At 58.3% G+C, this 17,085-nt stretch overlaps 2 long non-coding RNA genes across 5 annotated transcripts; both read right to left on the bottom strand.

Annotated features, from left to right (window-relative positions):
- Nucleotides 1-6,178: 6,178 nt before the first annotated feature.
- On the bottom strand, nucleotides 6,179-8,542 carry LOC137451283 (uncharacterized). Its single transcript, XR_010989764.1, has 4 exons — nucleotides 7,624-8,542; nucleotides 7,262-7,499; nucleotides 6,882-7,150; nucleotides 6,179-6,601 (listed from the first exon to the last, which is right to left on the bottom strand). It is a non-coding gene; the product is annotated as an uncharacterized lncRNA (long non-coding RNA).
- A 6,151-nt stretch (nucleotides 8,543-14,693) lies between these two features.
- LOC137451282 (uncharacterized) lies at nucleotides 14,694-16,822 on the bottom strand. Of its 4 annotated transcripts, none has more exons than XR_010989761.1 (3): nucleotides 16,508-16,822; nucleotides 15,643-16,045; nucleotides 14,694-14,980 (listed from the first exon to the last, which is right to left on the bottom strand). It is a non-coding gene; the product is annotated as an uncharacterized lncRNA (long non-coding RNA). The 4 variants fall into 4 exon arrangements; XR_010989762.1 differs by having other exon boundaries at nucleotides 15,643-15,832; XR_010989763.1 differs by having other exon boundaries at nucleotides 15,643-15,828.
- Between the last annotated feature and the right edge of the window lie 263 nt (nucleotides 16,823-17,085).

Raw genomic sequence — 17,085 nt, 5'->3', positions numbered from 1 at the left:
TTTCACCTCTTTTCATTTCAGAGAGCCCCCATACCATTTCATTTCTGGCCAGCATTGCACCATTTGATCATTTCATTTCAGAGAGCCCCCAGTCCATTTCAATTCTGGCCAGCATTGCACCATTTGATCATTTCATTTCACAGAGCCCCCAGTCCATTTCAATTCTGGCCAGCATTGCACCATTTCATCATTTCATTTCACAGAGCCCCCATACCGTTTCATTTCAGGCCAGCATTGCACCATTTGATCATTTCATTTCAGAGAGCCCCCAGTCCATTACATTTCAGGCCAGCATTGCACCATTTGATCATTTCATTTCACAGAGCCCCCATACCGTTTCATTTCAGGCCAGCATTGCACCATTTGATCATTTCATTTCAGAGAGCCCCCAGTCCATTTCAATTCTGGCCAGCATTGCACCATTTCATCATTTCATTTCACAGAGCCCCCATACTGTTTCATTTCTGGCCAGCATTGCACCATTTGATCAATTCATTTCAGAGAGCCCCCAGTCCATTTCATTTCAGGCCAGCATTGCACCGATTGATCATTTCATTTCAGAGAGCCCCCAGTCCATTACATTTCAGGCCAGCATTGCACCATTTGATCATTTCATTGCAGAGAGCCCCCAGTCCATTTCATTTCAGGCCAGCATTGCACCATTTGTTCATTTCATTTCAGAGAGCCCCCATACCGTTTCATTTCAGGCCAGCATTGCACCATTTGACCATTTCATTTCAGAGAGCCCCCATACCGTTTCATTTCAGGCCAGCATTGCACCATTTGATCATTTCATTTCAGAGAGCCCCCATACCGTTTCATTTCAGGCCAGCATTGCACCATTTCACCTCTTTTCATTTCAGAGAGCCCCCACTCTGTTTCATTTCTGGCCAGCATTGCACCATTTCATCATTTCATTTCACAGAGCCCCCAGTCCATTTCAATTCTGGCCAGCATTGCACCATTTCATCATTTCATTTCACAGAGCCCCCAGTCCATTTCAATTCTGGCCAGCATTGCACCATTTGATCATTTCATTTCAGAGAGCCCCCATACTGTTTCATTTCTGGCCAGCATTGCACCATTTGATCATTTCATTTCAGGCCAGCATTGCACCATTTGATCATTTCATTTCAGGCCAGCATTGCACCATTTGATCATTTCATTTCACAGAGCCCCCATACTGTTTCATTTCTGGCCAGCATTGCACCATTTGATCAATTCATTTCAGAGAGCCCCCAGTCCATTTCATTTCAGGCCAGCATTGCACCATTTGATCATTTCATTTCAGAGAGCCCCCACTCCGTTTCATTTCAGGCCAGCATTGCACCATTTCATCATTTCATTTCAGAGAGCCCCCACTCTGTTTCATTTCTGGCCAGCATTGCACCATTTGATCATTTCATTTCACAGAGCCCCCAGTCCATTTCATTTCAGGCCAGCATTGCACCATTTGATCATTTCATTTCACAGAGCCCCCATACCGTTTCATTTCAGGCCAGCATTGCACCATTTCACCTCTTTTCATTTCAGAGAGCCCCCACTCCGTTTCATTTCTGGCCAGCATTCCACCATTTCATCATTTCATTTCAGAGAGCCCCCATACCGTTTCATTTCAGGCCAGCATTGCACCATTTGATCATTTCATTTCACAGAGCCCCCATACCGTTTCATTTCAGGCCAGCATTGCACCATTTCACCTCTTTTCATTTCAGAGAGCCCCCATACCGTTTCATTTCTGGCCAGCATTGCACCATTTCATCATTTCATTTCACAGAGCCCCCAGTCCATTTCATTTCAGGCCAGCATTGCACCATTTGATCATTTCATTTCAGAGAGCCCCCAGTCCATTTCATTTCAGGCCAGCATTGCACCATTTGATCATTTCATTTCACAGAGCCCCCATACCGTTTCATTTCAGGCCAGCATTGCACCATTTGATCATTTCATTTCAGAGAGCCCCCATACTGTTTCATTTCTGGCCAGCATTGCACCATTTGATCATTTCATTTCAGAGAGCCCCCATACTGTTTCATTTCTGGCCAGCATTGCACCATTTGATCATTTCATTTCACAGAGCCCCCAGTCCATTTCATTTCAGGCCAGCATTGCACCATTTGATCATTTCATTTCAGAGAGCCCCCATACCATTTCATTTCAGTCCAGCATTGCACCATTTGATCATTTCATTTCAGAGAGCCCCCATACTGTTTCATTTCAGGCCAGCATTGCACCATTTGATCATTTCATTTCAGAGAGCCCCCATACTGTTTCATTTCTGGCCAGCATTGCACCATTTGATCATTTCATTTCACAGAGCCCCCAGTCCATTTCATTTCAGGCCAGCATTGCACCATTTGATCATTTCATTTCAGAGAGCCCCCATACCGTTTTATTTCAGGCCAGCATTGCACCATTTGATCATTTCATTTCACAGAGCCCCCAGTCCATTTCATTTCAGGCCAGCATTGCACCATTTGATCATTTCACAGAGCCCCCAGTCCATTTCATTTCAGGCCAGCGTTGCACCATTTGATCATTTCATTTCAGAGAGCCCCCAGTCCATTTCATTTCAGGCCAGCATTGCACCATTTGATCATTTCATTTCACAGAGCCCCCAGTCCATTTCATTTCTGGCCAGCATTGCACCATTTGATCATTTCATTTCAGAGAGCCCCCATACTGTTTCATTTCTGGCCAGCATTGCACCATTTGATCATTTCATTTCAGAGAACCCCCACTCCGTTTCGTTTCTGGCCAGCATTGCACCATTTCATCATTTCATTTCACAGAGCCCACACTCCATTTCAATTCTGGCCAGCATTGCACCATTTGATCATTTCATTTCAGAGAGGCCCCATACCGTTTCATTTCAGGCCAGCATTGCACCATTTGATCATTTCATTTCAGAGAGCCCCCATACTGTTTCATTTCTGGCCAGCATTGCACTATTTGATCATTTCATTTCACAGAGCCCACACTCCATTTCATTTCAGGCCAGCACTGCACCATTTGATCATTTCATTTCAGAGAGGCCCCATACCGTTTCATTTCTGGCCAGCATTGCACCATTTGATCATTTCATTTCACAGAGCCCCCATACCGTTTCATTTCAGGCCAGCATTGCACCATTTGATCATTTCATTTCAGAGAGCCCCACTCCGTTTCATTTCTGGCCAGCATTGCACCATTTCACCTGGTCTCATTTCAGAGAGCCCCCATACCGTTTCATTTCAGGCCAGCATTGCACCATTTGATCGTTTCATTTCAGAGAGCCCCCAGTCCATTTCATTTCAGGCCAGCATTGCACCATTTCACCTGGTCTCATTTCAGAGAGCCCCTACACCGTTTCATTTCTGGCCAGCATTGCACCATTTCACCTGGTCTCATTTCAGAGAGCCCCCAGTCCATTTCATTTCAGGCCAGCATTGCACCATTTGATCATTTCATTTCACAGAGCCCCCAGTCCATTTCATTTCAGGCCAGCATTGCACCATTTGATCATTTCATTTCAGAGAGCCCCCATACTGTTTCATTTCTGGCCAGCATTGCACCATTTGATCGTTTCATTGCAGAGAGCCCCCATACCATTTCATTTCAGGCCAGCATTGCACCATTTGATCATTTCATTTCAGAGAGCCCCCATACTGTTTCATTTCTGGCCAGCATTGCACCATTTGATCATTTCATTTCAGAGAGCCCCCAGTCCATTTCATTTCAGGCCAGCATTGCACCATTTGATCATTTCATTTCACAGAGCCCCCAATCCATTTCATTTCTGGCCAGCATTGCACCATTTGATCATTTCATTTCAGAGAGCCCCCAGTCCATTTCATTTCAGGCCAGCTTTGCACCATTTGATCATTTCATTTCACAGAGCCCCCAGTCCATTTCAATTCTGGCCAGCATTGCACCATTTGATCATTTCATTTCAGAGAGCCCCCATACTGTTTAAATTCTGGCCAGCATTGCACCATTTGATCATTTCATTTCAGAGAACCCCCACTCCGTTTCGTTTCTGGCCAGCATTGCACCATTTGATCATTTCATTTCAGAGAGCCCACACTCCATTTCAATTCTGGCCAGCATTGCACCATTTGATCATTTCATTTCAGGCCAGCATTGCACCATTTGATCATTTCATTTCAGAGAGGCCCCATACCGTTTCATTTCTGGCCAGCATTGCACCATTTGATCATTTCATTTTAGAGAGCCCCCATACCGTTTCATTTCAGGCCAGCATTGCACCATTTGATCATTTCATTTCAGAGAGCCCCACTCCGTTTCATTTCTGGCCAGCATTGCACCATTTCACCTGGTCTCATTTCAGAGAGCCCCCATACCGTTTCATTTCAGGCCAGCATTGCACCATTTGATCATTTCATTTCAGAGAGCCCCCAGTCCATTTCATTTCTGGCCAGCATTGCACCATTTCACCTGGTCTCATTTCAGAGAGCCCCTACACCGTTTCATTTCAGGCCAGCATTGCACCATTTCACCTGGTCTCATTTCAGAGAGCCCCCACACCATTTCAATTCTGGCCAGCATTGCACCATTTGATCATTTCATTTCAGAGAGCCCCCAGTCCATTTCATTTCAGGCCACCATTGCACCATTTCACCTGGTCTCATTTCAGAGAGCCCCCATACCGTTTCATTTCAGGCCAGCATTGCACCATTTCACCTGGTCTCATTTCAGAGAGCCCCACACCAGTTCATTTCAGGCCAGCATTGCACCATTTCACCTGGTCTCATTTCAGAGAGCCCCCACATCGTTTCATTTCAGGCCAGCATTGCACCATTTCACCTCTTGTCATTTCAGAGGGCCCCCACACCACTTCATTTCAGGCCAGCATTGCAACATTTCACCTCTTGTCAGTCCAGAGAGCCCCCACAACCAGTTCATTTCAGGCCAGCATTGCTCCATTTCACCTGGTCTCATTTCAGAGAGCCCCACACCACTTCATTTCAGGCCAGCATTGCACCATTTCACCTGGTCTGATTTCAGGGAGCCCCACACCATTTCATTTCAGGCCAGCATTGCAACGTTTCGTCTTTTCGTTTCAGAGAGCCCCGCATCGTTTCGTCAACAGAAAATCCTGCTAAAAATACCTGCTTTTTCTGTGGATAGTCAAGAGTATTACCAATTGCTACATAAGAAGCTTTGCAATTGCCCCCGTTGGATCTGTCCTGTTAAATACCAAGGCTTCCGTAATGTAAAAACGAATTCCAAATACAGTAACGCACGGCTTGAAAACATCTATGAAATGTGTAACGATTGCTCAGGAACGGGGGGTCTTCCTTTGTGCCGCGAGGGTCGTCGCTTTGCTTTGGGCTTTTTTACGTCATCTGGGATTTTTTGGCTCCTTAGTTTACATGCCGATAGGAACCGTTTTCCCCCTCGCCCGCCGATTGCGCAACACATACCCTACGACTGAAAACCGACTGAAAAAATAAAACAACTGTTTACATCGACAGGAAAGAATGGGATCGATTGCTAAGTAGATACTTCGCAGCCGCCGAGCCGCGCCGAGCCGAGCCGCCGAGCCGAGCCGCCGAGCCGCGCCGCGCCGCCGAGCCGCGCCGCGCCGCCGAGCCGAGCCGCGCCGCCGAGCCGCGCCGCGCCGAGCCGAGCCGCGCCGCCGAGCCGAGCCGCGCCGCCGAGCCGAGCCGCGCCGCCGAGCCGAGCCGCGCCGCCGAGCCGAGCCGCGCCGCCGAGCCGAGCCGCGCCGCCGAGCCGAGCCGCGCCGCCGAGCCGAGCCGCGCCGCCGAGCCGAGCCGCGCCGCCGAGCCGAGCCGCGCCGCCGAGCCGCGCCGCGCCGCCGAGCCGCGCCGAGCCGCGCCGCCGAGCCGAGCCGAGCCGCGCCGCCGAGCCGAGCCGAGCCGCGCCGCCGAGCCGAGCCGAGCCGCGCCGCCGAGCCGAGCCGAGCCGCGCCGCCGAGCCGAGCCGAGCCGCGCCGCCGAGCCGAGCCGAGCCGCGCCGCCGAGCCGAGCCGAGCCGCGCCGCCGAGCCGAGCCGAGCCGCGCCGCCGAGCCGAGCCGAGCCGCGCCGCCGAGCCGAGCCGAGCCGCGCCGCCGAGCCGAGCCGAGCCGCGCCGCCGAGCCGAGCCGAGCCGCGCCGCCGAGCCGAGCCGAGCCGCGCCGCCGAGCCGAGCCGAGCCGCGCCGCCGAGCCGAGCCGAGCCGCGCCGCCGAGCCGCCCTTTTAGGGGAAGAAAACCCTCTCGTTTGCCTGAGAGCGCCGAGGCGACTCGCCCCGAGACTATATATCCAACTACAATCCTCTCCTCTCTATAGAGATATTCAGGAATGGTATTCATTGCGACGGTAAAGAGGCTCTGAAGTTACCCCCCCCACACCGGATCTCCTCTCTGAGATGCAAGTGATGCCGGAACGGAAAAGCGATTTGCGCGTAGAGCAAAGCCAATTTTGGTAACGTACCTACCAAAGGGGAATCGATTGAAAGCGGCGGACTTACGCTGAGCGGTCGGGGGGGCGTCTCTTGCCGCCGCGCGTGGGAAGCGCCCCGCCGGCCTCCGCTCGGCAGGTTTTCCGTTGCGAGAAAAACCAACCCGACGCCGAAACCGGTGAGTGTTCAAAAACCCTACAACGCAAAGGAAAATCCGTGAGCTGTTGTGTACTAGAGATACGCACTGTAAGTTTACGTCTTTCAGAACCCCATGCAGCGCATTTCAAAGCCTCTTTTCAGACAAATTAATACCAGACTGCTGCGCCTAGTTAAACAGCAGAGCTATGAAGTTGCAAGAGAGGGGTGTCAGGGTTAGCTGGCCTCTTAGGGATTTTAATCCCCTCCGAGAAGGTGCAAGCGTTTCAAACGAGCTGCTACGTAAGAACCCCCGAGAGCGGCAGAGGCTGGCGCTTACCTGGAAGGGAGCCCGAGGAAACCGGGAAGAATCTGAGCGAGGAGCTGAGCCCCGCCAAGCCCCCAACGTGCCGGTTCCTTCCGCCTCGCCTCGGGGAGCCCCGCGCCGGTTCCGTCCGATTCCGTTCGCCTCGGTTCGCCTCTCCTCGTCTCGGGGGGCCCCGTGGGTGAGCTGCCGCGGGGAGTTTGAGTCGCCGCCGGCTGAGGCGAGGAAAAATCTTTTCCTTCGCTGAAAGCGCTATGCCGACTCACCCTAAAACTGAAACTTTCCTGTGTACATGGATAGTAAAGAAGAGGGTCAATTGCTATATGAAAACCTTTCCAGTCTCCCCCATTGGAATGCTTAGTGGAACCCCCTGGTTCCACCCCGAGGGCTCTTACCTGTGGCAGCGACTTGCCTTTCTCCCTTGTGGGACGCCCCCTTAGGGCTTACACGTTACCCCTTTCCCTTGCCAGCAGTCCTTTTCCTGCCTGAAGGCTCTTGTCTCTTCCTGGGGTGATCTGAGTTAAAAGAGCTCTGCCTGAGAAGCCTCTAAGGGGGCGCCCGGAGAGGTCCTGCGCCTCGGCGGGCCCCGCGGCCCGACGGAGAGGGGTCCCGCCGCGGTCCTCGGAAACCGATCTGGGGGAAAAGACGAACGCCACGGCTCGGGTAACTGCCGGAGTTCTATAGGGCTCGCTACAGCCCTGGACGGCTGTGGGATCTCTCCTAAAGGTCTTGGAGCCGAGCGGTTTCACAAACTCACCTTACTTCTGTGAAAGAGGAGGTTGGACTATTTCCCAGAAGTCTGCTGCACGTTTTCCTGGTTTCTGCAGATAGTTTTCCTCCTTTTCTTACCAGCGACTTATGTGAAGTCTTAGGGCTTTTAATCCCCTCCTAGAACATTCAGGCGTATCGAACCTTCAGAGCACCTACACGGGAACCGCGGACAGCGACAGAGGCTGGCACTAACCTGGTGCGGAGCTCAGCCGGACGAAGGGAACCCACGGAAGCTAAAGGAAGACGAGCTGAGAGCAGACCTCGGCGGAGCCGGCTGGCGCCCGGGGGAGCCGAGCCCCGGCGCGCCTGGTGAGAGGCAGCCCGGCTGGGCGGAGCCGCCGTCTGTTCGGGGGAAGGAAATCCTCCGGCTTCACAGAGAGCCGAGCCGACTCGCCCTAAGACTGCCAATCTCTCCTGTTCATATAGGTAGTCAGGACTGGCACTAAGTGCCAGGTAACAAGGCTCTGAACTCACCCCCGCTGCGTCTCTTCCGTTACACGCAAAGGCTGCTAGCAGGTAGAAGCCGATTGCAAGCAGAGCAAAGCAGTTTGAAAACAGAACTACGAAATGGGTCTCAAGGAATTAAAGAGGGGGAACCCTCCTCAGTGTGTGTTGGGGGGGGGGATCCTTTGTTTCTTTTGCCTTTATTCTTTGTCCTGAGGTTTCTTTGGGTTTTGGTCTCTTTAATTTGAATGGAAGTAACCTCTGAGGAGAGCCCAGCGAAGCCTCCCCCCACACACAGGGGTGAGAATCCCCTACCTGGTCAGTGCTGCCCCCACTCTTAAGGGGCCTGCTAGCATCTAAGGTGGATCTGGGGGTATCAAAGGGGAATTCGGGCACACAGAGAGGTATATGGGGAGGCTCTGGAGGGGCTCCAAAAGGACCTTTCAGTTGGATCCAACTGAGGCCACTGCCACCAAGCCACGCCCCCCAAACTGAGGCCGCCACCAAGCCAGCCCCCCCACCCACCCAAACACATAGGCCGCCGGCAAGACAAGCAACCCCCCCACCCCCCCCCCCCAGCAACAGAAGCTGCCGCCAAGCCAGCCAAACCCCCACCCCAGCAACAGAAGCTGCCGCCGCCAAGCCGGCCACCCCCCAACCCCCCCCAAACCACAGAGGGCGCCGCCACCAAGCCAGCCACCCCCAACCCCCACCCAATAACAGAGGCCGCCGCCAAACCAGCCACGCATCCCACCCACCCCAGTCACAACAGAGGCCGCCGCCACCAAGCCAGTCCCCCCCCCCAAACACAGGCCACCGCCGCCAAGCCAGACCCCCCCCAACCACAGAGGCCACCGCCGCCAAGCCAGCCCCCCCCCAGCCACAGAGGCCACCGCCGCCAAGCCAAGCCAGCACCCCCCCACGGCCCACCCAGTAACAGAGGCCGCTGCCAAAAAGCCAGCCACCCCCCACACACCCAAAAACATGGGCTGCCGCCAAATCAGCCACCACCCCTATCCCCCACCCAACAACAGAGGCCACTGCCAAGGCAGCCACGCATCCCACTCCCCGCCCAACAGAGGCCGCTGCTGCCAAGCCAGCCAAACCCCCAACCAACAAAAAATGCTGCTGCCGCCAGGCAGCCAGCCCACCACCCCATAACAGAGGCCGCTGCTGCCAAGCCAGCCACCCCCCCACCCACCCAACGCCAACAGAGGCCACCGCCAAAAAGCCAGCCACCACCCCCAACCACATAGGCCGCCGCCGCCAAGACAGCCACCCCCCCACTCCCCCACCCAATAACAGAGGCTGCCGCCAAACCAGCCACGCATCCCACCCCTCCCACCCAATAACAGAGGCCACCACCGCCAAGCCAGCCACCCCCCCACTCCACCACCCAATAACAGGGGCCGCCGCCAAGCCAAGCCAGCCCCCACCCCACGGCCCACCCAGTAACAGAGGCCACTGCCAAAAAGCCAGCCACCCCCCTACCCACCCACAATCAACAGAGGCCACCGCCAAAAAGCCAGCCACCCCCCCAACCAACCACAGAGGCTGCTGCCGACAAGCCAGCCAACCCCCCCCCCACCCCAGCAACAGAAGCTGCCACTGCCGCACCAGCCACCCCTCAACCCCCCCAAACCACAGAGGGCACCGCCACCACGCCAGCCACCCCCCCAACCCCCACCCAATAACAGATGCTGACACCAAACCAGCCACGCATCCCACCCACCCCAGTCACAACAGAGGCCGCCGCCGCGCCAGCCACAGCCCCCCCACCCAGCCACATAGGCCGCCGCCAAGACAAGCAACCACCCCATACCCCCCAGCAACAGAAGCTGCCGCCAAGCCAGCGACGCATCCCACCCCAGCAACAGAAGCTGCCGCCACCAAGCCGGCCATCCCCTAACCCCCCCAAAAAACAGAGGCCGCTGCCACCAAGCCAGCAAATTGCCCCACACCCCCCAGCAACAGAAGCTGCCGCCGCCAAGCCGGCCATCCACTAACCCCCCCAAAAACCAGAGGGCGCCACCACCACGCCAGCCACCCCCCCAACCCCCACCCAATAACAGAGGCCGCCGCCAAACCAGCCACGCATCCCACCCACCCCAGTCACAGAGGCCGCCGCCACCAAGCCAGTCCCCCCACACCCAACACAGGCCACCACCGCCAAGCCAGCCCCCCCCCCCAACCACAGAGGGCACAGCCACCAAGCCAAGCCAGCACCCCCCCACGGCCCACCCAGTAACAGAGGCAACCGCCAAAAAGCCAGCCACCCCACACACACCCAAACACATGGGCTGCCACCAAACCAGCCAACACCCCTACCCCGTACCCAACAACAGAGGCCGCTGCCAAGGCAGCCACGCATCCCACCCCCCGCCCAACAGAGGCCGCGGCTGCCAAGCCAGCCAAACCCCCAACCAACAACAGACGCTGCCGCCGCCAAGGCAGCCAGCCCACCACCCCATAACAGAGGCCGTCGCTGCAAAGCCAGCCACCCCCCCACCCACCCAACACCAACAGAGGCTGCCGCCAAAAAGCCAGCCACCCCCCCCAACCACAGAGGACGCTGCCGCCAAGCCAGCAAATCCCCTCATGCCCCCCAGCAACAGAAGCTGCCGCCAAGCCAGCCAACCCCCCCACCCCAGCAACAGAAGCGGACGCTGCCAAGCCAGGCAGCCCCCAAGCCCCCCAAAACACAGAGGCCGCCGCCACCAAGTCAGCCACAGCCCCCCCACCCAACCACATAGGCCGCCGCCGCCAAGACAGACACCCCCCCACTCCCCCACACCCCCACCCAATAACAGGGGCCACCGCCAAGCCAAGCCAGCCCCCCCTCACGGCCCACCCAGTAACAGAGGCCACTGCCAAAAAGCCAGCCACCCCCCTACCCACCCACAACCAACAGAGGCCGCCGCCAAAAAGCCAGCCAACCCCCCAACCAACCACATAGGCCGCTGCCGCCAAGCCAGCCAACCCCCACACCACCCCAGCAACAGAAGCTGCCGCTGCTGCACCAGCCACCCCTCAACCCCCCCAAACCACAGAGGGCGCTGCCACCACGCCAGCCACCCCCCCAACCCCCACCCAATAACAGAGGCCGCCAACAAACCAGCCACGCATCCCACCCACCCCAGTCACAGCAGAGGCCGCCGCCACCAAGCCAGACACAGCCCCCCCACCCAGCCACACAGGCCGCCGCCAAGACAAGCAACCACCCCATGCCCCCCAGCAACAGAAGCTGCCGTCGCCAAGCTGGCCACCCCCCACCCCCCCCAAAAAACAGAGGCCACTGACAAGCCAGCCACGCATCCCACCCACCCCAGTCACAACAGAGGCCGCTGCTGCCAAGCCAGCCACCCCCCAGCCCCGCAACAGAAGCTGCCGCCACCAAGCCGGCCATCCCCTAACCCCCCCCAAAAAACAGAGGCCGCTGCCACCAAGCCAGCAAATTGCCCCACACCCCCCAGCAACAGAAGCTGCCGCCGCCAAGCCGGCCACCCACTAACCCCCCCAAAAAACAGAGGGCGCTGCCACCAAGCCTGCCCCCCAAACTCCCACCCAATAACAATGGCCGCCGCCAAACCAGCCACGCATCCCACCCACCCACCCCAGTCACAACAGAGGCCACCGCCACCAAGCCAAGCCAGCACCCCCCCACGGCCCACCCAGTAACAGAGGCAACCGCCAAAAAGCCAGCCACCCCACACACACCCAAAAACATGGGCTGCCACCAAACCAGCCAACACCCCTACCCCCCACCCAACAACAGAGGCCGCTGCCAAGGCAGCCACGCATCCCACCCCCCACCCAACAGAGGCCGCCGCTGCCAAGCCAGCCAAACCCCCAACCAACAAGAGACGCTGCCACCGCCAAGGCAGCCTGCCCACCACCCCATAACAGAGGCCGTTGCTGCAAAGCCAGCCACCCCCCCACCCACCCAATGCCAGAGGCCGCCGCCAAAAAGCCAGCCACCCCCCCAACCACAGAGGACGCTGCCGCCAAGCCAGCAAATCCCCTCATGCCCCCCAGCAACAGAAGCTGCCGCCGCCGCGCCAGCCACCCCCCAACCCCCCCAAACCACAGAGGGCGCCGCCACCATGCCAGCCACCCCCCCAAGCCCCACCCAATAACAGAGGCCGCCGCCAAACCAGCCACGCATCCCACCCACCCCAGTCACAACAGAGGCCGCTGCCACCAAGCCAGTCCCCCAAACTCCCAACACAGGCCACCGCCGCCAAGCCAGCCCCCCCCCCAACCACAAAGGCCACAGCCACCAAGCCAAGCCAGCACCCCCCCACAGCCCACCCAGTAACAGAGGCTGCCGCCAAAAAGCCAGCCACCCCACACACACCCAAACACATGGGCTGCCACCAAACCAGCCAACACTCCTACCCCCCACCCAACAACAGAGGCCGCTGCCAAGGCAGCCACGCATCCCACCCCCCGCCCAACAGAGGCTGCCGCTGTCAAGCCAGCCAAACCCCCAACCAACAAGACACTGCCGCCGCCAAGGCAGCCTGCCCACCACCCCATAACAGAGGCCGTCGCTGCAAAGCCAGCCACCCCCCCACCCACCCAACGCCAACAGAGGCCGCCGGTAAAAAGCCAGCCACCCCCCCAACCACAGAGGACGCTGCCGCCAAGCCAGCAAATCCCCTCATGCCCCCCAGCAACAGAAGCTGCCGCCGCCGCGCCAGCCACCCCTCAACCCCCCCAAACTACAGAGGCCGCCACCAAGCCAGCCACAGCCCCCCCACCTAGCCACATAGGCCGCCGCCAAGACAAGCAACCACCCCATGCCCCCCAGCAACAGAAGCTGCCGCCAAGCCAGCGACGCATCCCACCCCAGCAACAGAAGCTGCCTTCGCCAAGCTGGCCACCCCCCACACCCCCCAAAACACAGAGGCGGCTGACAAGCCAGCCACGCATCCCACCCACCCCAGTCACAACAGAGGCTGCCGCTGCCAAGCCAGCCACCCCCCAGCCCTGCAACAGAAGCTGCCGCCACCAAGCCGGCCACCCCCTAACCCCCCCAAAAACCAGAGGGCGCTGCCACCAAGCCTACCCCCACACAATAACAGAGGCCACCGCCAAAAAGCCAGCCACACCCCCACACCCAAAAACATGGGCTGCCGCCAAACCAGCCAACACCCCTACCCCACACACACAACAGAGGCCGCTGCGGAGGCAGCCACACATCCCACCCCCCACCCAACAGAGGCTGCCACTGCCATGCCAGCCAACCCCCCAAACAACAACAGACACTGCCACCACCAAGCCAGCCACCCCCCCACCCACCCAACACCAACAGAGACCGCCGCCAAAAAGCCAGCCACCCTCCCCAACCAACCACATAAGCCACTGCCGCCAAGCCAGTCAACCCCCCCACCCCAGCAAGAGAAGCTGCCGCCCCCAAGCCAGGCACCCCCAAAGCCCCCAAAAAAACAGAGGCCGCCGCCGCACCAGCGAATCCCCCCATACCCCCCAGCAACAGAAGCTGCTGCAGCCAGCCACCCCCCAACCCCCCCAAAAAATGGAGGGTGACGCCGCCAAGCCAGCGACCCCCCCATCCCCACCCAATAACAGAGGCCACCGCCAAACCAGCCACGCATCCCACCCCCCCAACCAATAACAGAGGCCACCGCCAGGCCAAGCCCCCCCCCCCACACCCCACCCAATAACAGAAGCTGCCGCCAAAAAGCCAGCCACCCCCCCCCCACACACCCAAAAACATGGGCTGCCACCAAACCAGCCAACACCCCCCACCCAACAACAAAGGCTGTGGCCAAGCCAGCCACGCATCCCGCCCCCCACCCAACAGAAGCCGCCGCTGCCAAGCCGGCCAACCCCCCAACCAACAACAGACGCTGCTGCCGCCGCCAAGCCAGCCAACCCCCCCGCCCAATAACAGAGGCCGCCGCTGCCAAACTGGCCAACCCCCCACACACACCAGAGGCTGCCAGCAAGCCAGCCCCCACTCCCCCCCCCCCCAACTAACCCTAACCATCCAACTGAAGTGCCCCCAGGTGACCCTCCATTGGCTCCCACATGTCCCTGAATTCCTCTTTGATACCCCCCACACCCACCATAGATGCCCACAAACCCCCTGAAGTGGGGGGGGACGCTGACCGGTCAGGGGGGGCATCTCCTCCGGGTGCGTGGGGAGCGACTCACCTGGCCTCTCTTCAGAGGCCTTTCCATTCAAATTAAACAACTGAATATAAAACCAGTGGGGTCTCCTTTGTGTGTGTTGTGCGGTTTTAATTTGCCGCTCAGGGCCATTGGAAACCTTTTGGCGTACACGTTACTACTGCTCTGCAACCTCTGGAGGAACAGCATGGCTTTTCCTCCGCTACAATACCTCACGCTAATACTTACGTTTTGTCATGGGTTTCCGTCCCCTCCGGGAACGTTCGGGCAAGCAGTCCGCCGGCAGCGTTTGGGAGAGGCTGCCCCCGCCCCTCACTCGCCCGCTCCTCGGCTGTGTCGTTGCTGCAGCGATTTGACCCTTACCTGGGAGCTCAGAGCTTGGATGGTGTCGAGGCTGAGAATCTCTCTCCTGCTCCCCCCCTCCTCCCTCCCAACAGAGGGGGGAAAAAAAAAAAAAGGACCAAATCCAGCAAGAAATAATTTGGAGTCAGCTGGGAAGCAGAGAGTTTAGTAGAACACTCGCAAGCCCTCCACCCTGTCTTCAGAATGGGCGTTCACCCGCCACAAGCCACCCCTCCATTCCCCTCCCGCTCCCCTGTCACAGCCCTGTCATCCACTCTTGGCACGTGGTATTCGACTCCTCAAGGCGAGTCCCTGGTTATCCCGGCTCGTTCTCTCTCAGGGCAGTCTCTCTGGTGCTGGAACTGGGCAGGGATGTGGAGAAGAATCAGGAATCAGTCTGACTTTGAAAGGAAAAGAGAAAAAAAAAAATCAGGAACAGTCCATTGCTGCAGGGACAGCAGGAACAAGTACAGGTGGGATGACCCAGGAGCTCTGTGGGTTGCTGTGCAGTGCGTATGTTGAGTCCTGGACGCCAGGCTGGTGTTAAGCCAGGAGGGAAAGAGGTTAGACCGACTTCTAACTATTCACACAGTGACTATAATGCATTGATGTGTGTTGCCCCCTCTGAGTTCATCCTCTCTCAGCCGGAGTCCCATTCTGCTGCGGGATACGCTGAATGTCCCCAGTTTCCAACATGCTCCGCTAGGTGTGACCAGGCCTCTTGGCAGCAGCCGCCCCTGGGGTTGGTTTGCCCGGCGCTGGCAAGCCCTCCGCCCTGTTTTTGCAATGGTCTGTAACCCCCCCACAATCGCCCACCCCCACGTGGCATCGCGGTAGGAAAGACAGAGACAGCTGAGGGGCTGCCCTGCTTCTGATAGCCCCGACCCACGGATGCCCTTCTTGGTAGGGTTTGCGCCTTCGGGACGCAGCTGAGTTTTTGCTGCGCCTCTCTGTGAGAGCTGTTGCGTGGCTCTGCGTCTCCGAGCGTGTTCCCTGTTCCCCAGGATTTACTATGCCCCCATTGCCTTGCAGTCAGTGCATTTCTCCCTGGCCATCAACCAACCTCTAATGCCTGTTGCTCTCTAATTAAATCTTTCGATGGTTTCAGCTTTCTGAGCCTGTGTTGGTACGACTCCTGCTCAGGGCACCGCGAGAGAGACAAACCCTCCTTCTGTCCTGTGGTTCCAGGAAGGGTCCTGGCACTCGCAGGCAGGCACCAACGGGGTAGCGACTGTGAAGTGACATCAGCCTTGCTTGGTCGACCAAGTGGAAAGCAAAGAGTCAAACGGTAAGGAGTGGAGCAAAAAGCAAAGCTTAGCTCTCAGTTACTCACGTTGTAAAGCTGTGAGTAGGTTTCCCTGCACCCTAGAAAAACACTGCACAGGCATCTCATTTTTCTCTGGCATTCATTTAACTCGCAGAGCTGTGGGGGAGTTACTGGGAGACTTGGAAAGGCAGTGAGAGCACTAGGAAGGGAATTTGGAGTTACGGGGAGGAACACAAAGACGACAGGTGCCACGCTAGAAGAGCACTTACTGTTACCGGGAGAAGACCCCTCCTGACTCTTCCTGACTGCTGCTCGCCCCGGCCCTCCCGCTCGCTCGCTCGCCCCGGCCCGCCCGCCCGCTCGCCCCGGCCCGCCCGCCCGCTCGCCCCGGCCCGCCCGCCCGCCCCGGCCCGCCCGCCCGCTCGCTCGCCCCGGCCGGCCCGCCCGCCCGCTCGCTCGCCCCGGCCGGCCCGCCCGCCCCGGCCCGCCCGCTCGCCCGCCTCGGCCCCAGCCCCGGCCGGTAGTGCGCGAGTCCCCTGCCCCGTCGCGGCTCCCAAACGGTCCCGGCTCGGCTCCGGGAACCCCCCTGCAAGCAAAGCCAGAGTGCGGTCCTGCAGCTGCCAGAGAAAAGCCCCGGAGAGCTGTGGAGGCAGGCACTCACCTAGCACGGAGCGAGCAGGAACCCGATAGCCCCGGCGGGCCAGTGAGCGCCGTTTTAAAGCCGCCAGCCCCGTGCGCGCGAACAACCCTCGCTGCGACGCATGCGCTGAACCCATGGCAACGATCGCGACGCTATCGCCCTGGCGGGACTGGAGCTTCGCTGCGGCGCAGGAGTTGTACCCATGTCAGCGATCGAGTCAGGCTCTCTCTCCCTTTTCCCTTCTCCCCCTAACAACTTTCCAGCATTTCAAGCGTTCAGCGCGGTTCGCTGCAGCGCTGAGCGCCCTCGGGGCGGCACGCGCCGCGGCACGGCGGCGGTGCCGCCCGTGACGCACGCGGGGGCGGCCCTGAGCACTGCCCTGGGCGTGGGCAGCAGCTCGGCCCGGCCCCGTTCGGGATGTTTTGGCATTTAAATCGAAACCCTACACCGCGCGCAGGTAAAAGCCTCTGTTTATGATGGGTACGGCCGCAGGCTGTGCTTATAGCTCAAGCCCCTGTGTGACTTCATTACGATTCTCACAGCCTTTAAAACAGAGAGGGGAGACGGGGGGTCGTTTCCAAAGTTTTGTGACACAGCAG

The sequence above is a fragment of the Melanerpes formicivorus genome, unplaced genomic scaffold, assembly GCF_026170545.1.
Source record: "Melanerpes formicivorus ecotype bairdi unplaced genomic scaffold, bMelFor1.0.p_v2 SCAF_41, whole genome shotgun sequence".
Classification (NCBI taxonomy): domain Eukaryota; kingdom Metazoa; phylum Chordata; class Aves; order Piciformes; family Picidae; genus Melanerpes; species Melanerpes formicivorus.
This window is presented reverse-complemented; position numbering and strand designations above follow the sequence as displayed.